Raw genomic sequence first — 9,833 nt, 5'->3', positions numbered from 1 at the left:
TTTTAATATTAAAGCTAATTTTAAATATAACACCCTTAACTCTAATCTTATGAATAAATTGTATCATTTTATAGTATCATTAATATTTCTGACATTCAATGAAAGTTTTAACAAAGTTTTAGTCTGAGTCAGAGTCGAGCTCTCTTAAAGTTAGAATCGAATATATGGTAAAAGAAGTGATAAAATTAGTATGTTAATGATTTGATTAAGAGATATAAAAATTATTAAAAGTCAAAAGATGTTGTTAATTGAGTTATAACATAGATGACAAAATATAATTTTAGTCAAAAAAGAAACAAAGGCATGAAAACAAATCTTTTTTCAACTCTTCATAGAAATGTATTATTTATCAAATTGTTTATGATTTGTAAACGAAACAAAAGATAAATTTTTTTTAAATGTATTAGAAGTGAACTGAATAATTTGGTTCGTAAAATACAAAAGTAATGAAACTAAAAAATACAATAATTTGATAACTATAAATATAGTAAAATGTGTGTAAACTAATTTTGAAATTGAAAGAAATTTAAGGAGGGAAAAAGCTTTGACAAGACCTGCCAATCATAAATTTTGACCTTCAAATAAGGGACAAAAATTCGAAGCGTTCATAAAAAAATTCACGTTTTATGACTTCAGTCTTCCTTTTTAAATGCTAGACTCATCAACCATTTTGGTTTGTACTTTCTGGTGTTTTACTCCAAACTTTCTTTGTTTCAAAAATAAATAGTAATGAAAAAACATTGCATTATGCACTTAAAGTTTCTTACTCACATTTACTTAATGCTATATGAGCTCACAATTATAATGACGATTCCCGGTTATAATTATCAAGTGTTCTTTCTAATGAGGTCGGTTCAAATTATGGTATTTATATCTATTTTTGTTAATTTTAACACTAACATCTATAAGTATGAGCATTTTTCAAGGCTTCAAATATGACACATGCAATTTTAATGGATTCTTGTGTAACAGTAAATTAATTAAAATTCTTTCTTACAGAATATGCTTTTAAAAATTGAAAAAATTAGTTTTTATTATTTACGTATATGAGCAACTAGAATTCTTAGCTTAATTAGCGTGAAATATGCTCTTATTTTATAGATTTGATTGTTTAAAACTACAAAGAATGGCCTTCAGTAAATATTTTTAAACCTTCAAAATCGTGAATAAAATATAGCCTTATAATTCAAAATTGCTTTGAAGCATTTGTATTTTATCATAAATTAAATAATTCTTTTATTTTAAATGAATTGTCACGATCTTCAAGTTTTATCAAAGCAATTTATATTGAAAACAGTGGAAAAATTTGATGGGTTTTAAAAGAATTATATTTATTGAAATAATAGGCCTTAAAAATAAACGGGAAATATAAAGGGGAAATTTTATTACACTGCATTTTGAATAAAGGAACAAAAATTATAGCTTTAAGCATTCAAAAGGATAACAAAATTGTAAAAGCGATTGTTAAAAAGTAATAAATTTTTAACTTCAATTAAATTTTAATCGATGTTTTTCTTTCCAATTTAAATTTAAAATGACAGTAGCAAAGTATTATTATCGACTGTACTGATCTGTATTATTTTTAAAGGAGCATAAATAATGATATAAAAAATGTTTTAATAATATAAATTTAGTTTTCCTTAATGTTCATTGAGCAATTATCTAATCGTAAAAATTATTTTATAGTTTTTAAATTCAACTTATATCTAAATTGTTTTAAATTGAATTGCAAAAGAAATATTTATCTATTTTTTATTTAGTTCTGATTGTTCATCTTTAAAGTAAATTTATCAATTGCTTTTTTTCAGTAATTACAAAGTAATATTGATCCATGAATCAAAGTAGTTTGCTTTCATGAATCTGAAGGAAAAAGCGAATTTCAAAGCGGACTACACTGTCTGCGCTGTCAATGTGTAATTACTCTCGGAAAGAGCTGATTTTCTACGATATAAATTTATTGAAATAGTAACTCTTAAAATGCATGAGATGGCGATCCAATCGCTATCTCTTGCATTTTGAGTGAGATTTATTTTGCATCACCTAAAGTTCTACAGCTCGTTACAATTACGAGTTCTGAGATTTGTTCTCAAAGAAGGGAGCTGGTCATATAAATTAACGGTCAACTCGACTAATGTTGCAGAAATCGTTTTAAATACGGGCACTGAGACTTTTTCTCAATGAAGTGAGCTGGCCGTATAAATTAAAGGCCAATTCTCCAAATTATGCGTTGGTTTCTCTTAGAATATATGATTTTTTCCAATAACAGCTGATGATTTTTATCAATTTTTCCAATCAATCTCGCAAAGGAATTTTAATTTTACATGTATGTATTTCTAGCATACGTTTAGCAAGTAAAAGAATAATACTTTCGAACTCTTTCTTAATTTTTTTTTATAATCAACTTAGCTTTTTAAACAAAAAATGGAATAAAGATAAATGCAATAATTTTTAGTTTTAACTGATTGTTTTAATTAAAATCGTAAGCAAATCTGTGAAAAGTCAAAGATTAAAATTTAAGAATCTTTAACTAGTGCATTATATCAATAATGGTTTAATTATTTATTATGTTGTTATAATCTAATATATATAATTCTCTTACGAGGCTCCCAAATTTTGGCTGTATTTCTTTTCCGCCGGTGGCAACGTTTGCTTTGTTTCGTTTACGTTACTATTTGTCTTACATAACGAATCGACCAATGATTGCCACTAAAAATGTCACATGCCAAATCTAGCTGAGGTGGCTCAACATATAGCTCTTTTAAAAACGGAAACTGAAATAACCAGAGAGCATCAGCTGCGGCAATCTCATACTATTAAGCTAGGCAGGAGTGAGTAGTCTTTGTCGATAGATCTCTATTTTAGTATTTTGTCGAAAGCGCTTTTTTTCACGAATTAATATATTACGAATTTATTTGACGATTTTTGATTTATATCACGAATTGTACTATAGCACATTTCTAATAGGTTTAGCGAATTACATGTCATTTATTTGAATTCAAATCTATTTTAATGGATTTGAATGATTGTTTTGAATTCTTAGAATTGTGTGCATTTGCAATGTACCTAAGTTAGTAGCGAGCGAATCGAGCTTGGTTTGCGAAGTAAACCATATAAGATTGCGTAGCAATTTTCGGGGGTTGGCGAGCGTCAGCGAGCAGGGGGTGCAGCCCACTAGTAATCATTATTTGGCTTAATTATACTTAAAACTGAATCCCCATTAAAAGTTTTTCTCCAATTTTACGCAATATATCTTTCGTCGGATTTCTGTATTACATTCAATAAGACTTTACATTTCGTTTCCTACTGAGAAGTATGCATTATTATACTTAGTTAGTATTTAAAATTTCATACTAATTTCATTGTTCAGTGATTTAAAAAAAAAAGAAAAAAAAAGAAAAGAAAATGGAGCTCCCAGAATAACTTTTGATCTAATGATCAGATTTTAACGTTCTTGGACTCAATCTTAACGGCTCTAAGGGGTGACCTCAAATATGCTAATTAATAAGTGTAGAATGCTAGAATGTTTTATGCTACGAAATAAGACGGGAAAACGTACTTTCTCTGAACAAACATAACCTTTTTTTGACGGATTTGGATTCCTGACTCCAAAAATATAGAGATAGATACAAACTGGAAAATATTGTTCCAATAGCTTGGTCAGGAGAGAGCTCTAAAATTTAGAACCCCTTAATGCTAATTTTACTTTTTGCGTAATTTGCTATATCTCGAGTATTTTAAGTGAATTAAAATTTAATAAAATTCGTTTATCCAAAGATAATTCCGTGCAAAGAATAACTTTAATAAATATTTATTATTTTTTATTATTTTAATTAAGAACAGGCTAAAAGGTTTTCAATTATACGGTATAAAAGTTTAGACATCATTTAAAAAAGAGGCAATTTTAAAGTTTAAAATACAAAATTTTACTGAATCGGTCAAATAGTTCCTGAAAAATCAAAATTTCGAAATATAGCTTCTTTAAAATTTGATTTCTCGGGAACTATTCGCTCGATTGCACTCAAACTTTGTATTTTATAATGTAAAATTACATTCTTTAAAATGACGTAACAAGTTGTATATCTTATAATTAAAATTCTTTTCGACTATTTCTCCATAAAATAATAAACATTAACAAAATGTTATTTTTGCATTGAATTATATTTAGATAAACGAATTTTATAATTTTGTGCAAAAAGTTTACAATTCGCTTAAAAATTTATGTAGTGAAATATGCAAAAAGTAAAATTAACATTAAGGGGACCAAACTTTGCAGCACTCTCGTGACCAAACTAATGAGACCATATTTCTCAGATTGCGGCTACCTTTTTTTTTTAGAGTTAGAAATTCGGTGAAAATCAGCGAAGTACATTTGCCTCTGATGCTTGTCTGATCATCAGAGTGTCTGATTGCGCCTGATTTCGTAACTTAAAATATCGTCTGCTCTAATTTGTTAGCATATTGACGGTTACATCCTCGAGCCCTAAAGATTAACTCCTAGAACGTGAAGATCCAATTTTTAGATCAAAAGTTATTCAGGGTGGTCCGTTTTTTTTTGCGCTTAGTACAGCTTTCTTTGATTAAAACAGAATAAAAAGGAATGTATAAATTTTCTAATCGAACCCACAATTTTCTGCGACTTTAAAGGGTCTCAGAACTGTTGAGTTAAAATTATATTATTTGATTATTTTTTGTAATTAGTTTAAAAATGACATTCGAGTAAATAAACGTTGTTCCATGAAAACTAAGTGGGGATCCCTGAAAAGTAATTTTTTTTAAAACCTGACGTGTTATCAAAATGTCTTTAAGACCCGATGTGATAGAGCAGCTTTCATAATTGAAATCAGCATAATAAACTACATTAGAAAAGGTAAACACCTAGCCAGCTATTCACAGCTGGTTTATCAGTGTTATCATTATTATTAAGCTCTAAGAGATTTGAGTTATTTTTATAGTTAATACTTAATATAACTATACCGAATAATACAGTATTAACAGTAATCAAATAACTAAAACTTATATTATAATGCGTCTCAAGCTGAAATAATAAATATGTGCCGATTTTAAGACTCAAACAGACTTATTTTATTTATTTTTAAAGTTCCGCAGTGGACTGATCGTAAAGACACGGTTCCCAAGCATCACTGTATCAAGCATCAAGTCAAGCATCACTGGCTACGGTCAGTGTGCGGGTGGGTGACCATTTGGATCAGCCTGCGTAGGGACCGAGGGTGTGTGGTATTGGTCCTCGTTAAACTGTGCTACCGTAAAGTGCTCGACTTCGCGCGCAGGTCGTCGGGCTACCGAAGCGGGGGTGCCATCCCATCCGCAGAGGATCGAAATTGTGATGGCATGTCTTCGGATCATCCTCAGGGATGTTTCCCAGACCGTCGCCAATAGCCCATTGTGCAGCTCTAGTGCGACGCAAATTAGCAACAATAACAACAAAAATTTATTTTTATAAACATAAGGCAAATTTTTTTGGCAGTTTTTGCAATTTGATTCTTGTATCCTTCATTTTTTGGCAAAATAAAGGACATAATATACCGAATAATCAACACTAATGACTTCTAATCTACATTAATAACGTCTAAATAAATGACTTTTTTGGCAGATTTTTCTTTCAATCTGAATATACATTTTTTTAATTGCTCAATTATTTTCACAATTTTTAATATTTCCCAAAATTAAATATTTTCAAAAATTTAAAAATATCTTCTATTTTTAAAAGTGACAGCAATGTACAGATAAATTCACAAAAATAATGAAAAATGCTGCAAACTATTTGCAATGGCAAAAGAATGTGATTTAACTTAACTCATAAATATATTAAGAAAAAAGTGCTTTTTTTTTACTCTTTAAACTTTTAAAACTAATTATTTTTAAGATGAATAATCTTTTTTTTTTAAAATAATTACGACCAAAACATGACTCTATTTTTAAATTATTTTTTACTTCAATCAAATAAACCTATCATAATTTACATATATGCCAAATTTAAAGTCTCTAACTGCAATAGAACTAAACATATCTAGGGCCGAAACTGATGATTTTGAGAAAAAATCAGCTCAAAAATTTGCCAATTGGAAGAATTCCACGAATAAATGCTTCAAGAATAAAATTTATGACTCTAGAGGTTATCAACAAAATTAACCAGAATAAATTGAATAATTTTTTTTCTTCATTTTAATAATAATTTTTGCATTTAAATTTCTGCTTTAAAAAATTTAAAAGTTTGACCTGACATATCCCTAAGACCCCTTAAACCATATATTATTCCAAAATTGCATAATCTCTTGACCTGAGTGGAAAAGGTCAAGAATCAAGTTATCCAATCAATTATAACATAATCATAACTATTATAAAATAACGGGTGTTTTTTCCCTATTGTTATTAAACTATCGTGATCCATTTTCAACCAGACAGTGATGAAACATTTCTTTTTACACTTGTACTTCAAAGCCATTTTTTTTCTTTTATGTTAATTCAAATCGTCATGGACGAGCTGACATTAGAAATCAGCATCTTCAACAACCTGGATGCATAATAGAGTTGGGGTAATAAATATCGCCAATGATTCAACTACTTTCATTATTGAAATCCATCCTTACTTCATGCTTAACTGTCTTCTATAGAAAAAAAATAGCGCCAAATTATTGGCTTTCATGTTCTATTTCTTCTGAAGTATTACCCTCACGATATTAACATTACGGTTTGAACATGCTTACAAAGTAAAAACATGAAGTGAGAAGATTCACTTTCAACGAAGAAAAATTTGGCGATATATTTTTTCTCCCATTCCATTACCGATTTTTTTAGTTTAATTAAATGGAAATTGCAAAAACATGAAATGGTTATTTATTGTATAGTTTTTTTTGTTCTTTAATTTTTTTAACGCAATATTGTTGAAAATTAAGATTGTGAAAGAGTATAATTTATTGCTTTGTATGGAACTAGATGTTTTTGACCTATTGCGACTAATTATTCTCTGTTATAAATAATTGAAAAGACATTCAAAATGTTTTTTGAAAACTTTATTAATGCTTCCAATTAAAGTTAGTATGAGGTAATAAGATAAATGGGAAAAATTCTAATTGCAATTAGCATTGAAGAGTCATTAAAGCACTTTCAGAAAATATTTATTAAATATGCATTATTTTGAGGTTTAGTTGTAAATTTTTATTTTAAATATGTGACATCAATAAATAAAAGGATTTTATAAATAATATTTGCATGACTCCTTAAATGTAGAATCAGTCAATTTGTTTTAAATACTAAATAATTTATTTTTGATTTTAAGTTCCAGCTTTTTTATATGTGTACATGTGTATGCATTAGTTCATCTCAAAATAAACTAAAATAATAAAATGTGAGAGAAGAAATATATTTATATTTTTTTCGACCTATATATTTATTTTTGACCTATCACGACCAATTATTCTCTGCTATAAATAATTGAAAGGACCTGCAAAATCCTCTCAGTTTTCTGAAAAAAATAATCAATGCTTCCAATTAAAGTTAGTATTAGGTAATAGGATAAATGGGAAAAAGTCTAATCGCAATTAGTTTTGCTGATTCATTAAAGCATTTTTAGGAAATATTAATTAAGTATGCAATATTCTGAAGTTAAGTTGTAAACAGTTCAAGATTTTGTTTTACATTTGTGATACCAATAAATAAAATGAGTTTATAAATAATATTTGAATGCCTCCTTAAATGTCAGTCAATTACGTCAGTCATAACTTTAATCAGTCAATTTGATTTACATATGAAACAATTTATTATTGCTTTGGACTTCCAGATTTTTTAAAAATGTGTATGTGTGCATGCATTATTTTTTTGCAGATTAAACTAAGAATGTGGGAGAAGAATTGTATTTATATTTGTTTTATTCAAAAGTGTATTTAAGAATTCCAAAACTTTGAAACTAGCCTTCAGAGAACGTAACAGCTATGGATTTTGGATTTTTATTACGTTATTTACTTCAAAAATTTCTTTTATGCTTCGATACAGCGGACAATTTTGCTTTCATTTTAAGAAAGCGTTTTTCTTTAAGGAAGTTCAAGACGTAATTAAAATACATTTAGTTATACTGTTGAAATAATTGAACCGCACAATACAAATGCATAATTATAAATCATAATTTTTGTGGTATTTTTCATTTAATAAGTCATGATTCTTTGCCATATTTTAAGCTACTTGATTCATAAGTATAAGTCTTGATTCATAATTGTAATTATAATTTTCTATAATAATTTTGTCAGAAGTTCATAGATCCACTATACCATCAGAAGAAAATTGCTTATGGGAAATGGTTATTTTACTGCTTTTTATTAAGAATATAAAATAGTTATGATCTGTTATAATTTATATTGACATAACTTTAAACAATATTGGTTTAAATAAAAGGAAAAGCAGGTATAAAATTTAGCAGATTTTTTAAAATAGATTTCTTATGCTTAAATATATTCCAAAGCTGATTTATGTAATGAGAATGTCACTTGACATGTGTTAACAATAAAACTCAGAGCTTTGCTTAAAACGTTGCTAAACACGTCAATTAAAATATTGCTTAAGGTGCAGCCTAAAATGTCTTACAAAAATAGCTTAACATGCTTTTCTCCAAGTTATTCATAAAACAGTGCTCTACACAAACAACCCAAGTCACGCTAGCCACGATGTGTTACGGCGTAAGTTAGATTGTGCCACCCAAACTTAAAAATAATATATAGGGCACTTTTTGGAAATTTGTCTCAAAGAAATCCCTTCGATTTATATAGCTCTGTGGTTAAAGCACTAAACTGCCGGTCTCAAGAACTGGGTTTTGTTGGCTCTTTAAATCTCATCCAGTTTCAAATAGACAGGTATTCACTTGTCTGGAAAATAAAGTTATTGATGTATAATAAAGACTAATTGTCATAAGCATGCTATTAGTTACGAAATCGGGGAGCCCAAGCATCCGTGATCTTGCCTACAACAGGCTGTGGTGGGAATGCTTTTTACTTTGTAAACTCATATCAGAATAAATTTTCAAAAATTACACGATTATGCAGTCAGATATTTTTTTTAATGGCGGGTACTTGGGGTTTGTCCCATTGGCCACAGAAATGCCAGAACTGCTACTCTCTTCTCGTTACCCAGTGGGCACCGGTGACGAAGTCACGGCGGTGGAGTAGCGTCGCCCACGTCACACAACCACTAACCCATTTATAGGGCGGGTCACATTCATACAAAGAGGAAAGGACATAGAACATAGAGAGAGAAAGAAACATCCATGCCCTGAGCAGGATTCGAACCCGTGGACAATGGCTCCGCAGTCAGACAAGCTAACCACTAGGTTACCTGGTCGGCTACAGTCAGATATTGTAAGGTTGGATTAACATATAATTGTGAAGACTATAAGAAAATTACAATTGTAAGATACGTATCTAAAGCACCTAATTTATTATCATCAAGAAATTATTCTAATATAGAAGGTTTAGTAAAAAATCAACACTTTAATTTATGATTGATATTTAATTTTTATTTGGAATTAAATACTTTAAGATATTAAATTTTTATTTTATACTCAACATAACTGGATTAACTCTTAAAATTTTTTATTAACAATAAAACCAAAGTATATACTTTATTTATAATACATATTTTAAATCTCTTCTGCTGAAATATCTATTATTTGCATCATCTATTTAGAAAAATATTTTTTTGCCAAATAAATTATTTTCACCTCTTTATATTTCGTAGCATTCTGGAAAAGAGTTGGAAGAAGCACATAAATCCTTTTTTTTCTGAAAGTAGCACTCTTCTTCCCAAAAATTAAAGATATAATTACGGTA

The sequence above is a fragment of the Parasteatoda tepidariorum genome, chromosome 1, assembly GCF_982258835.1.
Source record: "Parasteatoda tepidariorum strain Cologne lab strain chromosome 1, Ptep-v5.0, whole genome shotgun sequence".
In the NCBI taxonomy this organism is placed as follows: domain Eukaryota; kingdom Metazoa; phylum Arthropoda; class Arachnida; order Araneae; family Theridiidae; genus Parasteatoda; species Parasteatoda tepidariorum.
This window is presented reverse-complemented; position numbering follows the sequence as displayed.